We start from the raw sequence: 17688 nt of genomic DNA on the forward strand, positions 1-17688 counted from the left end.
ACCTATGAATGGGTTTTCAATCAACCCATTGGTTATCTAACACCATGTGTATTTCTACAGTGAAGTCATTCCCAAATATAACTGGTCCTTGGACTTATCTTCAGAGCTTTTTAAAAATACAGATTCCTGGAGATTCCAAGTCATCCGGGGAAGGGTCCCAGAAATCAACACTCATCAAACTCCACAGTTGGTCCTGATGCCAGTTATCTAGCATCTACGTTTGAAATGAGCCGGCCTGGGTTCTGGAGTTCCCAGGTCCCTGTCACCAGTTGTGTAGCCTTGGTTTTGACATGTCATGCTCTGGGCTTCAGGACCCTCACTTGGGCAAGGGATTATAGTTAGTTTCTGAGCAAGGCAGAAGCATGGTGAGAGGGAGGCTTTGGGGAGGTGAAGCTGGTGACTCTTTTGGATCAGGAGGTGAGTGAGGAGGTAGCTGCCAAAGAGTAGGCAATGCTGGGACTTGGGAGGCCAGCAAGAAAGGCAAGGGGGGTCAGTAATGAGCTGGTGCAGAGCCAGGGACACGGGACTTAGTGATTGATGGGATCTGGAGAGTGGGGAGGAGGAAGGGACAAGAGCAATGGAGGCTTCCTTTATAGAAATAAGGGAGTCAGGGAGATGAGATGGATAAAAATACCCCGCAGCTCCTTGAGAAGATGCTCCCCAAGACACTGTGCGCCATTCTGGGAGTTCCCTGTCTTTCTGGTGGAAGGATTTGAGAATGTGCTGTTGCAAGAGGCAGGCAGTAGCTCTCCAGCCACGGACTCCTCTCATCACTTTTTGCAAATCCTCTCACCTCCCAGAACTTAGCGTCCTTATTTGTAAATTAAGTAGGAAGGAGCAGAAACCAGGGATTCTTGTGGGATCTCCAAGCAGTATGCAAATTTTTTTATGAATGGGTCTACCTAAATTTGTCTGTGGAGAGGGCCCTGAGCTTTCATCAAAGGAGGGAGGGATCCAAGAGGAGTTAATAACTATTATGATAGACAACTTCTTACAAAATCTTTTTATCACGAAAAGTTTCAAATATACAAAAGAGGATAAATGAGAGAGTTATGCCCTTATTACTCACTCAACTTTAATAATCGAAATCGTCTCTTAAATCCTTTTTGAAGTGTTAGGATTTCATTGCATGGAAGCACCAGTACTTTATGTTTGCCTTTTTTCTTTTTTCATGTTTTTTTTTTATGTTGGACTTATTCTAAGTGGGCTTGTCTCTGAAAAGCAAGTGTTCGCTGTCAGAATGGCTATCATCAAAACACCACCAACAAAAAACCCAAAAAACTTCACAAATAACAACAGTTGGTGAGGCTGTGGAGAAAAGGAAACCCTGGTATACTATTGGTGGGAATGTAAATTGGTGCAGCTACTTTGGAGAACAGTATGGTAGTTTCTCAAAAGGTTAAAAATAGGACTGCCATATGACCCAGCAATTCCACTGCTGTGTAATTATCTGAAGAAAATAAAAACACTAATTCGAAAAGATTCCTGCACTCCATGTGCATAGCAGCATTATGTACAATTGCTAAGACATGGAAGCAACGTGTCTATCGACAGATAAATGGGTAGAGAAGATGTGCCACACATGCACATACACACAAACACACACACACGCATGTACACACAATGGAATACTATGCAGCCATAAAAAGAATGGAATTTTGCCATTTGCAGCAACATGGATGAATTTGGAGGGCATTATCTTCACTGAAACATGTCAAACAGAGAAAGATAAATACTGTATGATATCAGTTATGAGTGGAATCTAAAAAATACAACAAACTAATGAATATAACAAAGGAGAAGCAGACTCACAGATGAGAGGGAAAGGGCAATACAGGGGCAGGGGGTTAAGAAGTTTAAACTATCAGGTACAAATTAAGCTGCAAGGAAACATCGTACAGCGTGGGGAATATAGCAAATATTTTATAACTCTAAGTGGAATATAAGCTTTAAATAGTATGACCCACTACATTATACACCTGTAACTTAAACAATATTGCACAGCACCGACAATTTTATTTTATTATTTATTTATTTATTGTCTTTTTAGGGCTATGCCTGCGGCATATGGAAGTTCCCAGGCTAGGGGTCGCATCGGAGCAGCAGCTGCTGGCCTGTGCCACAGCAACAGCAACGCCAAATCCTTAAGCCACTGAGCAAGACCAGGAATTGAACCTGCAACCTCATGGATACTAGTTAGATTTGTTTCCACTGAGCCACGACAGGAACTTATACTTCAATTTTATTTCATTTTTTAAAAATTTTTATTTTTATTTTTTTTTGCTTTTTAGGGCCACTCTCCAGGGCATATGGAGGTTCCCAGGCTAGGGGTCCAACTGGAGCTACAGCTGCCGGCCTATACCACAGCCACAGCAACACGGGATCCGAGCCACATCTGCGACCTACACCACAGATCTCGGCAATGCCGGATCCTTAACCCACTGAGGGAGGCCAGGGATTGAACCCGCAACTTCAGGGATACTGGTCAGATTCATTTCCACTGAACCACGGTGGGAACTTATACTTAGATTTAAAAAAAAAAAAAATGGAAGCAAGAGTTCAAAAGAGGGGATGGTAAAATCTACACCCTTCACATAAGCTGCTCACCCCTCACAGTTCCCACTGTCAAACACTTCCCTCTGAGTGTCCTGGCCTCGCTCCACAGCCCTTGAGGTCATCCACTCCCACTAATTTAACTGCAGCTTACCAGCAGTCATTTGTAATTGTTTCCAAAACTGCTTGTGCCTGCTGCACTAAGTATTAACATTATGTAACCTCCTTAAACATGTACAGTCTCTTGGGTAAGAATTCAGTGTGTGCAATCGTAAAACAAAAAACAAACACAAAATACAAAAAAACAACCTTTTTCTTTCTCAAATATACTGTGTCTAATTTTTTTCTTCCTGCTGTTGGATGGTCTCTCCAGCAGGTCCCATTCGCATTCTTACTCACTTTCAGACCTTAATAAATAACCTCACTCTTGATTCAAAAACGCAGACCCGTTTACCATCAAAGCCTCCCCTCTTCCTCCAGCTTGGGCCTGACTGAGGCTCGGAATCCCATCACAGGCATGGCTGGATTCTTCCTATTCCTCTGTCTTACTCATCCGTGCCTCCTCCCCGACTCACTGTACTGCCTCTGGGTACACAGTGTTGAAAGCGGGCAGAGAAGCGGAAAGGAATGCGTGTGACCAGTGACTAGAGTCTGGCACCAGTGCTCCTGAGGGGCAGATGCCCAGATGTTTGCTCTTTCTCTCTGGGGTGCTTTTGTGGGTTCCACCATTACCAGCGCTGCATGGACCTCCCACTTCACCATTCCTTGGTACAGGCAACTCTCTTATTCGCCATTTATGACTCTCCACTCAGCTCCCAACTTCTGATGGGTATATTGCCCTGGTGGGCAGGTGTCTTGGGCAAGGCCCTTTCAAGATGATCAAGTTCCCACTCTGGCCACTGGGAAACATGCTTGTCTGACATTGGTGGAAGCACATGATGTTGGAAGTACATTCATGATCACTGAAGCACACTCTCCTCTTTCTGCAGCAAAGGGCAGTTTCTTGCCTTTAAACTTTTCTGGGCACAAGTCTAGCTTCCTGTCTTGGGGATCCTTAGCTCCAAGGATTCACATCATGCTCTTCTAGAAGTTCACTTGAAGAATTCCCTGACCCTAGTGTCAAAGAAATTCCTTCTATCCACCTTCTTCAATAGAATCTTCCTCTTGTGAAGCCTGGATATTAGGGTTGAGCTAAGTTATGGTGGCCACACAGCTTAGCACACCCTGCAAGAACGGTCTTGGTCCTCTCTTTAAAATGTATGGGAGTTCCTGTTATGGCACAGCAGAAACAAATCCAACTAGTATACATAAGGATGTGGGTTTGATCCCTGGCCTCGCTCAGTAGGTCTGGGATCTGGCATTGCCCTGAGCTGTGGTGTAGGTCATAGACGTGGCTCAGATCCTGAGCTGCTGTGGCTGTGGTCTAGCCCAGTAGCTGTAGCTCCAATGTGTCCCCTAGCCTGGGAACTTCCATATGCTGCAAGTGCAATGCCTAAAAATCAAAGAAAAATAAAATAAAATAAATGCACAATTAATACCCTTTGTTCCCAGTTTTGGGGCTTCGGTCAAAATTAAGATAACGGAAATGTTCCATTTTGACATTCTCCTTAGACATATCACTTAAATACGGACAATGTGAGTATAAAAGGGAGTTGTTTCTGTGGAAGCTAAGTTAAATCATTAGGAAAGACAGAAGACAAAAAATTAACCCAAAACCCAAATCATTAAAAAGATCCTATAGAATTAGGTGAGGGTGAGACAACTGTGGATTGGGGGTATTGTAGAAATCTATAGAATCATGTCCTTAGTGTGTTCAAGATCTTTAGGTTCTTGCTTCTCTTTTTCCCCTCAAAGAGACCCATTTGCTTTTTGCTGCCAAAGTAAGTACAATATATTATTTAAATACACTTTGTATCCATGGAGATGTAGACAAGCCTGACAGTTACACTTTTAAAGCAAAGAAATAACAGAATATCCATGCACTTTCAATTTTTAGCTTATAAGCATTTAACTCCATTATCAAGGTTTATATATTCCCTAATTTGTATTTATGAATCTTCAAACACTTGTAATTTCACATAGGATGGGTGAATAATCCATGAAACAGATTCCAAAAATTGAGATATTTGGATGGAGTTCCTTCACAGCTAAGGTGTGTCACTAGTAGATCTCAGCATCAGCTGTTGTCCTTCTTTTCAACTTCAAAGCCCATTTTTTATTTTTATTCTTATTTTTTAGGGCCACACCCATGGCATATGGAGGTTCCCAGGGTAGGGGTTGAATCAGAACTACAGCTGCCAGCCCACACCACAGCCACAGCAATGCAGGATCCAAGGTGCCTCTGTGACCTACACCACAGTTCATGGCAATGCCAGATCCCCAACCTACTGAGCAAGACCAGGGATCGAACCCGCATCCTCATGGATACTAGTCTGGTTTGCTAACCCCTGAGCCATGACGGGAAAGCATAAAGCCCATTTTTTAAACAAGTCGGGATGCAATTGCCAGCCCCTACTCCCCCATCTTCACCATCAAATCTTGGTTTTGGCTTTTGTCTTCTGTAAGGTTGCTGATGGCATGCCCCCACCCGCACTGGGTCAGAAAGGGGTTCCTGTCCCCAATGCTACAGCTGTCCAGGATCAAAGGACTGCTCGCAGCTCATTTACCTTGTCCTAGCTATCTTGATTCTTACAGTTCAGTCTTCCAATCAGACAAATGAAATGAGACTTAAAACCTTCTGCATATGTGAGATGTCCCCTTCTGCTTTTAGGCATCGAGAGGTGCTGAAGGTGTCTATGGTGTTTTTTTCCAGTTACACGAAGCAGTTGTAAAAGATTAGACTGCAGGTTTAGTATGAGAGGATGTAACTCAGGAATGGCCAGATGGACAAGGTGTGGGGACAGGGCATGGAGCTTCCATGTCCTTTCCAAGCTCAATACTCTCCCCAAAGTTCCATGTGCTCGCCAACCTGGAAGCTCTCTGCCTTTTTTTCTTTTTCTTTTCTTTTCTTTTCTTTTTTTTCCTTCCTTCCAGATTTGTCTTTATTTCTTTATGTTTTGACTTATTTCTTTACTATTTTTTAATTAAAGTATAGTTGATTTACAGTGTTGTGTTAATACCTGCTGTACAGAGAAGGGAATCAGTTATAGGTATATATACGTCCTTTTTTGGTATTTTTTTCCATTATTTTTTAAATGATTTTTTTTTCCATTATAGGGGGTTTACAGTGTTCTGTCAATTTTCTCCTGTACAGCAAAGTGACCCAGTCACACAAATATATACATTCTTTTTCTCACATTATCCTCCATCATGCTCCATCATAGGTGATATTCTTTTCCATTATAAGTTACCTCGGATATTGAACACAGTTCCCTATGCTATGCAGTAGGTCCTTATCGTTTATCCCTTCCATATGTAATAGTCTGCACCTATTAACCCCAAACTCCCAATCCATCCCTCCCTCACCTACCCCCTTGGCAACAACAAGTCTGTTCTCTATGTCTGAGAATCTGTTTTTGCTTCATAGATATGTTCATGTGTGTCATATTTTAGATTCCACATATAAGTGATAGCATCTGGCATTTGTCTTTGGCTTACCTCATTTAGTATGACAATCTCTAGGTCCATCCACATTGTTGCAAATGGCATTATTTCATTCCTTTGTATGGCTAATACTTCCTTGTATATTTACACCACATCCTCTTTGTCCATTCATCTGTGGATGGGCATTTAGGTTGTTACCATGTAACAATAGGCCCTATTATAAACAGGGCTGCTATGAACATAGAGGTGCATCATCTTTTTGAATGATAGGTTTTGTCCGGATATATGCCCAGAAGTGGGATTGTTAAGTCATAGGGTAATTCTATTGTTAGTTTTTTTGAGGAACCTCCATACTGTTTTCCTTAGTGGCTACACCAATTTACATTCCCACCAACAGTAGGAGAGCTCCTTTTTTTTTTTTTTTTTTTTTATTTAATTTTCCCACTGTATAGCAAGGGGGTCAGGTTATCCTTACATGTATACATTACAATTACATTTCTCCCCCAGCCTTTCTTCTGTTGCAACATGAGTAGAGAGCTCCTTTTTATCCATACTCTTTCTAGTCAGCATTTGTTATTTGTAGGCTTTTTTTTTTTTTTTTTTTTCCTATTATGGCCACACCCGAGGCATATAGAAGCTCCTGGGCCAGGGACTGAATCTGAGTCACAGCAGCGGCAACACTGGATCCTTAACTAACTGTGCCACAGCAGGAACTCCTCTTTGTAGGCTTTTTTTTTGTTTTTTTTTTCGCTTTTTGCCATTTCTTGGGCCACTCCCATGGCATATGGAGGTTCCCAGGCTAGGGGTCCAATCGGAGCTGTAGCCACTGGCCTACGCCAGAGCCACAGCAATGCTGGATCCGAGCCTCGTCTGCAACCTACACCACAGCTCACGGCAATGCCGGATCTTTAACCCACTGAGCAATGGCAGGGATCGAACCCGCAACCTCATGGTTCCTAGTCGGATTCGTTAACCACTGCGCCACCCCGGGAACTCCTATAGGCTTTTTAATGATGGCCATTCTGACTGGTGTGAGGTGATAGTTCGTAGTTTTGATTTGTGTTTCTCTAATAATCAGTGATGTCAAACATCTTTCCATGTGCTTACTGGCCGTCTGTATGTCTTCTTTGGGGAAATGTCTATTTAGATCTTTTGCCCATTTTTTGATTGGGTTGTTTGTTTCTCTGCCTCTCTTTCAAGAAGGCAAAGGGAAAGCTACTTAGAAAATACAAGACTGGAGTTCCTGTCATGGCTCAGTGGTTAACGAATCCGACTAGGAACCATGAGATTTCAGGTTCCATCCCTGGCCTTGCTCAGTGGGTTAAGGATCCCACGTTGCTGTGGCTGTGGTGTAAGCTGGCGGCTACAGCTCCGATTAGAGCCCCTAGCCTGGGAACCTCATATGCTGAGGGAACGGCTCTAATAAAGGCAAAAAGACAGAAAAAAAAAAGGAAATGCAAGACTGATTCTCATCAGCAGTCTCATAGTTAAATAAAGTGATGAATGGACATATTTGATGTGGTAGAAGTTGCAAGGAATATTTATAATAAACATCATTGATGTGTATGTCTTTTTTTTGTAATTCTCTGCTTTAACTGACTTTTCTTTCTTTTTTCTTTTTGTGGCCACACCTGTGGGGTACAGAGGTTCCCAGGGTAGGGTCCAATCAGAGCTGCATCTGGAACCTACGCCACAGTCACGGCAACACCAGATCCAAGATGTATCGGGATCTACACTGCAGCTTGCTGCAATGCCAGATCCTCAACCCACTGAGCAAGCCCTGGGATTGAACCCTCATCCTCAGGGAAACTATATTGGGTCCTTAACCCAATGAGCCACAATGGGAACTCCCCGACTTTTTCAATTACCAAACAAACCACCAATTTTAATAGGGTTAGCTAAAGGTTTGCAGGGAATGCTATTTTCCTTTCACTATTCATTCTTCCCTTCCTTCATATTAATGGAGTTCCCATTTTCAGCTGCACTCCAGCCCATCAGAATAAAAATATTTCTCTTTGTCCCATGAAGCTCCACACAACCATGTGATTAAATCCTGGTCAACAGATATATGTTCAAACATCTTTCGGCAGCTTCTGGGAATGTTCTTTGAGCAAAAGATGCCATGTGCCTTTTGCTCATCTCTTCTTTATTTGTCTTCTGCCCTGCGAACTGGAATGCAGATGTGATGGCTGGAGCTCCAGCCACCAACATTGGTTATAAGAAAAAAGATGGAAGCATCCTGGATCCATGAGGACTTTACAGAGCCAGGTTGCCAAATAACACGGACACTTTCTATCTGCCTTCTTTACAGCGATATTTTATTTTAGGTCTCTGTGATTCACAGTCAGACATAATCACAACTGATATAACTGATATAGAGAGTTCGGGCCTTATTTATTTATTTTTTTCTGAGCTGAAATGCATACTGCCCTGCATAGCCTATTAAGAAAATTGCAGGCAACTAGCATCTATGTAGACATTATTACAACACTCAGGGGCTTTATAGAAAGGATAGAGGAATTAGGAAGCGAACCCTTCTCAGGTCTTTTAGACTCGAAGATTCCGCAGTGCTCCAATTTACTTGAAGACTATTTGTTTTTAATTATTAGAAAGCATGTGCCTTGTCCTGAGATAATTCTACTAAAATTAGTAATATGGCTTAGTGATTGTGGTACATATTTCTAACTGCGAAATTTCCTCAGGCCATAGTCATTTATTTTCTCTTGTCTAACTTGAGAAATGGCCACAGTTGTTTTTCTTGTTTTTTGTTTTTTTTTTGCTTTTTAGGGCTGTACTCATGGCATATGGAGGTTCCCAGGCTAGGGGTTGAATTGGAGCTACAGCTGCTGGCCTATGTCAGAGCCACAGCAGCGTAGGATCCAGCCGCATCTGTGACCTATACCACAGCTCACGGCAATGCTGGATCCTTAACCCACTGAGTGAGGCCAGGGATCGAACCCGCAACCTCATGGTTCCTAGTCGTATTCGTTTCTGCTGCACCACAACAAGAACTCCCGAGAAACAGCGACAGTTTTTTAGAACTAGGACCCATTGGATCCTGATGGCTAGTGATTGGGGAACAACATTCTCTGCAAAAAGAAATACCATAGTCTCTCAATTCTGAGACACTATCAATGGAAGATGCATCACTGTTTACAACAACTTTTTTTTTTTTTTTTTTTTGGCTTTTGTCTTTGTTGTTGTTGTTGCTATTTCTTGGGCCGCTCCCTCGGCATATGGAGGTTCCCAGGCTAGGGGCTGAATCGGAGCTGTAGCCACCGGCCTACGCCAGAGCCACAGCAACGCGGGATCCGAGCCATGTCTACAACCTACACCACAGCTCACGGCAACGCCGGATCGTTAACCCACTGAGCAAGGGCAGGGACCGAACCCGCAACCTCATGGTTCCTAGTCGGATTCGTTAACCACTGCGCCACGACGGGAACTCCTACAACTTTTGAGGTAAAATAAAAATACATTAAGTGAATTTTTTCTTAGTAAAGTTAATAGCATATATATTATATGTATATGGAGCATATATACTCATCCACTAGTTTTTTTTTTTGTTGTTGGTACCATAATCAAAGTTTGAATTTCAATCTTCCACATCCAGTCTAAAGATTCTTTTGAATTACTTTTGCTTCACAGCCCACCGACTCTTCTTTATTGAACCAGTTCTTGTGTTTGGGGTCTTTTGCACCTTGGTCACTAGCACTGGGAATGGTTCATGCTTTATGCTCCTGTTTAATTGCCTTTAGGTAAAGCTCTTCTCATTCCTTTCTCCATTTTTTTTCTTAACCAGGAGAGTAAGTTTTTAGGCCTGATTATTGTTTTGAAAATTAGTGGAATTCCAGAATGTGGCTTTAAGATGCACCTCCTCTTAATGAACAAAAAGAGGTTTGGAAAAAGATGGAGCTGGGTCTCCTCCTGTAGCTGCAGAGGAGGCGGGAGTCATTTATGGCACAGATGAGTTTAAGGAATCATATTTGATACTGCAATAGATGGAGAATCCTGACAAGAACATTTCTCTGGTTTTCCTTTCTACACCCCCCCCCCGCCCCCCCGGCCAGGGCACCAACAGAATATTTTACACCTCACATTTTGTTTTTAAAATGGTTTATATTTTAAATACATATAAATATGGGGGGAACATAGATAAATGGGATCGATCAATATATTTGAAGAATTAAAATTGAGTTGAATAATTAACTCACTGATGAGGCAGAAAACTTGTTAATTATCATCCACTTGCCAGAATAATTTTCAGATTAACAGATACAGACGAGGGAATGAAACTAAGTCAGAAATATTTCTACTCTTCTCTTGTGATTTGATGACTATCTTTGGTATATATTTGCACTCTTGTGTGTGTGTGTGTATATATTTATTATAGATATATATAGTTGTTTGTTTGTTTGTTTGTTTTTGGCCACACTTGCAGCATCCAAAAGTTCCCGGGCCAGGATTGAACCTGAGTCACCGCAGAGACAATTCTGGATGCTTAACTGCTAGGCCACCAAGGAACTCCCAATATTACAGATGTGTGGTTTGCACTTATTGTGAGCTTTTTGCACAGCAGCCTACATTTATGATTGTTTTAAGCTGCTGATCTCTTAATTTCAAATGCATTTTAAATATCCTGAATTTGTACTCTCCTAACCTCATGATTTCTGGTTTTGGTACCGTTATTTTACATCTGATTGTTTTGTGTATCCTTTAACTGAAAAAATATGGAACGCTTCACGAATTTGCATGTCAGCCTTGCTCAGAGACCGGGCTAATCTTCTCTATATTCTTCCAGTTTTAGTATCTGTGCTGGTGAAGTAAGCACTAAGATGGAGATGTTTAAAGAGAAAATTTCAAGACTAGGAATGATAACCAGAGAGGGTTGTGCTGGGTACGTCAGCTTAGAGGAAGGGAGAAGATCTGCTTATCTGAGGACCAGCGCAAAAGAAACACAAAAGGTAAATTTATTTGCTCTTAATTTCTCTTAGGCAGACCTGAAAAACATCCCAGTTGGATGTGCAAAGCAAACTGAGCCTTGAGAAGACAAAGCACCACACCAATATCTGGTCGCCATATTTAGAGGGTTGGAAACTAGCTGAAGATGCCACCTGGAGAGCCAACGTGTCCGTCTCAGATGATAAAAACCCTCAGAGTCACCAGGCCCTCTGTGATTTGATTTGATACCCTAGACAGATAAGAGCCTCCCAGCATGGAGGGGCTATGAATCGTTTGGCTGCAGGTCTTCCTGGGCGCCCTTTTCCCGGTTCATTGATTGGGTTGAGTGCTTCGCTGTCACATCCCTGCTGAGGGCTACTCAGCCCTTCTGCTCTTTCAGATACAAAAGCACAGCTCCACTCCTAACAGGAGGTGAGCTCCAAGTGCGGCAGTGGTAATCTAATCTATTGATTGTACTTTTCCAGTGGCCTCTTCTGAGAAGACGCATTACTGGAATGGCAAGGTGTGCAAGGGCTGATCCTTGTAGGAAACACAGGTTGGAACAAGGTATCAGCACAGACCGAGGTGCCAGGTTGTGGCAGCCAGTGTCTCATAGGGGCCTGTACCATTTCCTCGGGCCTCTTTGCCCATGAAGGCCCATCGCTGGCCCACCCTTTGGGGGTTTTGGCTAGGACCAAAGGTGCCCATGCTCACTGCATCACACTTGCATTCAAGCACTTGCAGCTCGGGCACTGTGAGTGACAAGCCAGGAGAAAGGGAAAGAGGTGGTGGTGGGGAGGTTCTGCTCACTGACAGCCTCCATCAGCATCCTCCAAAGTTGCCTGAAATAAATATTCAATCTATAGAATTGAATTGCTATGTACATGCAGTTTCAAAATAAGTCCCCTAACACCTCTTCCAACCATAAGGCTGCTCCTGAAGCCCTTCTGGAAAGAAATTCTGAACTAGGGGCCAACTTGGCATAGAATTCTTCCCTAAGAGAAGTTTTCCAAATTAGTCTATTTGACATCACTGTGTCTCCCACTATGTGGCTCCTTTCCTATCCAGGCATATGAAAGACTGCACTTCTCAGTCTGTGTCATCTTTGCTGTTGGACAGGGCCATGTGCCTAGGTGCGATGGCCAATGGAATGGCACACACATCATTTCCAGGCTGAGATAATCAAACACTTATCTGTGATTCTTCCTGCTCTTTCTTGCCCCATTCAGGTAACCACGGAGAAGGCCTTAAGTTGAGACAGAACATCCAAAAGGTTGAAACAGCCTGGACAACTCAGTCACCATGCAGAGGACAACTGTCCTAGAGAGCTGCCTGGGCCCACAAAGGATTTTGCATGACAGGGCAGTAAATTTTGGTTGTATTAAGTCCGTTGAGATTTTGGAATTGTTTGTCACTGCAGCATAACTTAGCCCACCCTTATTCATATAAGAAGAAATGTTCTATGGAGCGCTTGTTAATTCTCCTCTGGTCCTATTTTTCCCCTTCTCTAGCCAGGTACTACCCTCCAAGCTAGAGCTCTCTCCTCCAATCTTCTCCTAAGCCAAGTACCCCTCCCAGGCCTTTCCTCCAAAGACCCTGCTCAGTTGCAGAGATCATGCTTAACCACCCAAACCTTAGGACACTCTAGGCTCAAGAATCTTTCTCAGCCAGGTTGGCCTAAGCAGCCCATTTTGCTGAAAACTCATCCAACTGTTTCATGAAACAAAACAAACAAACATAAAAAAAATTTAAGCTCCAAGGAGAATTAGTTTGAATATCCAGGGAAGAGAGAATATCTGACTCTCTTCACTTAATAAGTATCTTTACCTGACTACACTGTGAAGGAGGTCAAATCCATCTTTACTAAGTGAAGATAAGAACCATTCTCCCTTTTTCCTGACACATTTAAGTCAATCTTAGAACTTAAAATGTTGGTGTAAAAATCATTGCTTTTTCTTTTCTTTGGTAAAGTTAACATCTAGGTTCCTGGAGGCTCTGCCAGTGACCCAAATGTGAAAACCCAAGCAGCTGCACAGAAGGATGCCTCCCTGGCCAAATAAAATGCCTCCAAAGCAGGCTTGCAGGCTTCTGAATTGCTTCATCAATATGTTATAGAACTTGGCACTTCTGTGTCATGACTGCTGGAAGAAGTCTGGGAGCTACCAGCTCTCCACTCTCCCTCACCACCTCTGAGCCAAACCAAACAGAACAGACAAAACAATGGATCCTTAGGTGGGCTGTAAGAAATCTCCCGAAGTCAACTTTGAAGTTAGTGAAACAGATTTCACTTGGAGAGTATGTCCACTTGCTATTTTAACTTATTTAGAAAGAAGTAACAGAAAACCTCACTACAGAGGCTTGTACAATTAGCAGTTTAATTGATGGTTTCTCCTTGGTCTGATCTTTTTTTTTTTAATAGCTGCATCTGTGGCATATATGGAAGTTACCAGGCTAGGAGTCAAACTGGAGCTGTAACTGCCAGCCTTCGCCACAGCCGCAGCCATGGATACACAGGATCTGAGCTGCATCTGTGACCTATGACACAGCGTGTGGCAACACCAGATCCTTAATTCACAGAGCAAGGCCAGGGATCAAACTTGCATCCTCATGGACACTACTTTTGGTTCTCAACCCACTGAGCCACAATGGTAACTCCTTGGTCTGATATTTTAGAGCTTCAAAGACCTCTGCCCTTAGAGAGGTAAGAAACTGCCCTTAGAGAGCACTAGAATGTCACTCCGGGCCCCCAGGACACAAGAACTTTTTATCAGATATAGACAGGTTGGAAAGCAGCTAATTGTCAGAAAAAGTCTCTGTGGACTATGTTCAGGGCAATGATGCTGACGCTACTTTCTGTGGAAGACACTGGTAGTTGTTTCAGTGCCAGAACCTGCTAGTTATCAATGCATGTACTCTATTTCCTGCTTTCTCAGGCTCACAGACAAGAATGGCCTCATTACGGCCAGTGAGATAGAAGGGTAAATTTGCTAGGGATTTTTCGGGAAAATATTTGCCCTTGTAATGAAATGGACCAGCATGGCTGGCATTAAATTGTACCTTAAATATAAAGATAAGGCTAAGTGACAGAGTCATTTTAGGATCATTAGGCTCCAAGCAGGAGGGGAAGCTTCAAGAAGAAGATAAAGAAGCTAACCATCCTGCCCCCAAGGACCTCTGCTTCTGGCTATGGTGCAGTAACAGGGATCGGGTTTACCCTTTTCCCTGAAATGGACATAAAAGAGGGAGGACAAAATATATGAAATAACAGGTTGCAAGACACTGGGATATCGGGCAGTGAAAAACGGTGACACGTAAGCAGCTGGGGGGAAAAATGAGTGCCCTCTGATGGCCCCAGATTTTTGCCTTGACAAGAGTTTCCAGGTTGTGGAATGAGGACGGGGAATCCAGGCAGAGCCCAGAGGATTTCCTAAATTGAGGTGACAGAGCTAAGAATCTGAGGAGACAATTGTGTGACTCCAAGGCCTCTCCCATGAGATAAACTCAAGGAGTCTCGGGATATCAATGTTGTCAGGATAAAATTTACTAGTCCCTAACGGCTCCTTTGGTCCCATTGCAATCTTTACGGAGTTCTTGAGCCCCTCCTGTGCAGCCTGGCCTACATCCCTCCTGCCCCATATAAGGAAAGGTATTTGGCCTGCCTCTCTCCCCAACCCTAGAGGAAAGTATACATCCTGCACCAATGAGCAAATGTACCCTAAGACCTCCCCTCTCGCCTTTGTCCCTGGGCTATAAAAACAGACTGGACCATGTGCTAGGCATGAGCTTTCCCTCATCATCAGGAAGTCAGCCCACTGTGCTCGCAGCGTTTCTTATCTCAAACTCATCTTATTTTTTACTCCACTCTGATTCTGGAAATTCTTTTCCAACCCGTGCATGGACCACAACAACAATGGCAGTTTGCAGGACAGGGGACTAGAGATGAGAAAGCTATATAAACAGAAGAAATCTAGAGATCTGTAGAGGGTTATTCCTGAGTTTCAGCTCAGTACTGACCAACAGGTGTAAATAAGAAAATTCCCTAAGGCTTTGGGAAAAAAAAAAATGGATTAAGGTGTGATGCTGACCACATTAAATTAGAAATTAATAACAGAAATATCTCTGGAAAATCACAAAGTATTTGGAAATTAAGCACTTCTCTAAATAACTAGAATCAAAGAGATCAAAAGGAGAATTAGAAAGTAGTTTGAACTAAAAAAAAAAAAACCAACATATCAAATATAGGATGCCAATAAAATAGCACTTAGGGGGAAAATCTGAGCACTAGTATTAATATTCACAGAGAAGAAGATTTTTAAACAAATGGTTTCAAATCAGTGATCTAAGCTTACATCTTAAAAAAAAAAACAAACTAGAAAAAGAGTCAGTGAGACCCAAAATAAGCAGAAGGAAGGAAATAAATGTCAGAGCAGAAATCGATGAACTAGAAAAAACGTAGAGATAAATGAAACCAAAAGCCAAACTTCTGGGAAGATCAATGTATGTCATTGATAGATTTTGATAGGAAAAAAAGAAAGAAGACAAAGTTACTAACGTTGGGAATAATAAAAGTAATATCACCACAGATTTTATAGACATTAAAAGGATAATAGTGGAATATTATGAATAATTTTATGGCTGAAATGGTTTCTTTGAAAAATACACAAAAAAGCTCACTCAAAAACAGATAGGAGCTCCCTGGTGGCCTAGCAGTTAAGGATTCAGTGTTGTCACTACTGTGACACAGATTCAGTCTCTGGCCCAGGAAATTTCACAGGCTTCAAAAAATGGCCAAAAAAAAAAAAAAAAAGATAACCTGACTAGCCCTGTATCTATTAAAGAAACTGAATCTATAGTTAAACATGGTCCAGACGGCTTTGCTCATAAATTCTACCAAGCATTTAAGGAATATTTAATCCTACAGAACTCTAACGTGACTCTAAGAATACTAATCCTGATAGGGACATGGTAGGATAATTAAATAGTTTAAAAATCCCACCAGGGGATTAAAGACAGAAAGGGAGTTTTAAGGGAGTTTGGGAGACTCCTGCAAGCTCAGGACCAAGAGAAGAATCCAGTAACTTAGCAACAATCTCCTCTATCTTAAAGGAAGACCAGGTGCATCTAAGCACCAGACACACTCAAGCCCCAAGTCCTGACAGTTAAAACACACGACAATAGATATGGGGTCTGAATCCTGTTACACAAAGTCAGCACGACTTCATGACGGTGTGAGGAGTAGCATTTTTGCATGTACGCAGACAGGGATAGATAGAGGTGAAAGGGGAAAAACTGGGTAAAAGGGAACATTATCCTGAAATCTGAGATGAATTACTGTATTTTACTATGTTAGCTCTCTTTCGCTAAAATATACACGTGCTATAAATAGTGCCATGACAGTCCTGGTTACACCATGCTGAGCCAAAGGAGGAACTGCTGATATAAACTTTGATGTCTGTTCAAGAATGAGGAAGAAAGTGGTCTTTTCCCCATTTTTCTTTTGTTTCTAAAAATAAAGCACTCTTTGTCCTCAGGGCAGAGCCTTATCACCTGCCTGCTTGAATCTCTCAGAGGCTAGGCTAATAAACTCGCTCTTTGGCTGACACTTTGCCTTTCCCTCAATTCTTTTTTCCGCTCAATTCTTTTTTTCGTAAAAACAAAAGAATCTGACCTTCAGTAAGTCCTGAAACCAGGTGAGCAGTTTCAATGAAAAGACAGTGGGTTCTGGCCCCTCCTAAATCAGGGATCACGGGGTCGAGTCCCAGCCTGAGGGTTCAGGTCCCAAACTGAGTTTGGGCCGGGGTCAAGTCCCACCCAAGCAGGAGTATGGTTTCAATCCTACAGAAACTCTTCCCCAAACATTGAAGTTGAGGACAATACCTACTCAGTTTATGAGACCACATTACCCTGAGACTAAAACCAGGTAAAAACATGACAAGAAAACGACAGTCTAACATCCCCCATGAACACAGAGGCAAAAAAATTCTAAAGAGATATTAGAAATGCAAGATTGGTTTAACATTTGAAAACTCTATCAATGCAATTCATCACATAGACAAAACTAAAAACCAAGCAACTTTACTGCTCACCACAGTCAATGCAGAAGAAAACATTTAACAAAATTCAGCATCTGTTCCTGATAGAAACCCTCAGCAAACTAGGAATAGAAATTTTCCTTAACCTGACAAAAGACTCTTACAAACACGTACAGCAAACATCATATTTGATGAATGACTGAGTACTTTCTTCCTAAGATCAGGACTAGTGAAACCAAGCTGGGCCCTGTGGGGCTTCTGGGGACAAGCCTTTCTGCGCCCATCCCGGTTTCTTGTTTTTAGGAAATGGGCCTCGTTCAGCCTCCATCCCTTCGCAACTCAGTTCAAACAGTTGCTAATCAGGGAAGGCAGGGGATGCGGAGACAAGGAAGGGCACAGCCTTCAGGACAGTAGCCTCCTGTAGCCTCCTTTGCCTGGCAAAGCAGTAAAGCTATTTTTTTCTCCTTTGCCCCAAACTGTTCTCTGCATTTCTCTTCAGCACCAGTAGACAGAGGACGAGTTTTGGCCACAGCAGGACAAAGGGGACCACTCTCAACACTTCATTTCAATATTGCCCTTGAGAGCTGTGCAAACGGGCAAAAAATAAATGAATAAAAAA

The 17688-nt window shown here is 42.5% G+C and overlaps 1 non-coding gene across 1 annotated transcript; it reads right to left on the bottom strand.

Moving 5' to 3' along the window:
• Positions 1-10820: 10820 nt before the first annotated feature.
• LOC125126653 (U6 spliceosomal RNA) lies at positions 10821-10927 on the bottom strand. Its single transcript, XR_007134747.1, has one exon. It is a non-coding gene; the product is annotated as a U6 spliceosomal RNA (small nuclear RNA).
• Between the last annotated feature and the right edge of the window lie 6761 nt (positions 10928-17688).

This window comes from Phacochoerus africanus, chromosome 4, assembly GCF_016906955.1.
Source record: "Phacochoerus africanus isolate WHEZ1 chromosome 4, ROS_Pafr_v1, whole genome shotgun sequence".
NCBI lineage: Eukaryota > Metazoa > Chordata > Mammalia > Artiodactyla > Suidae > Phacochoerus > Phacochoerus africanus.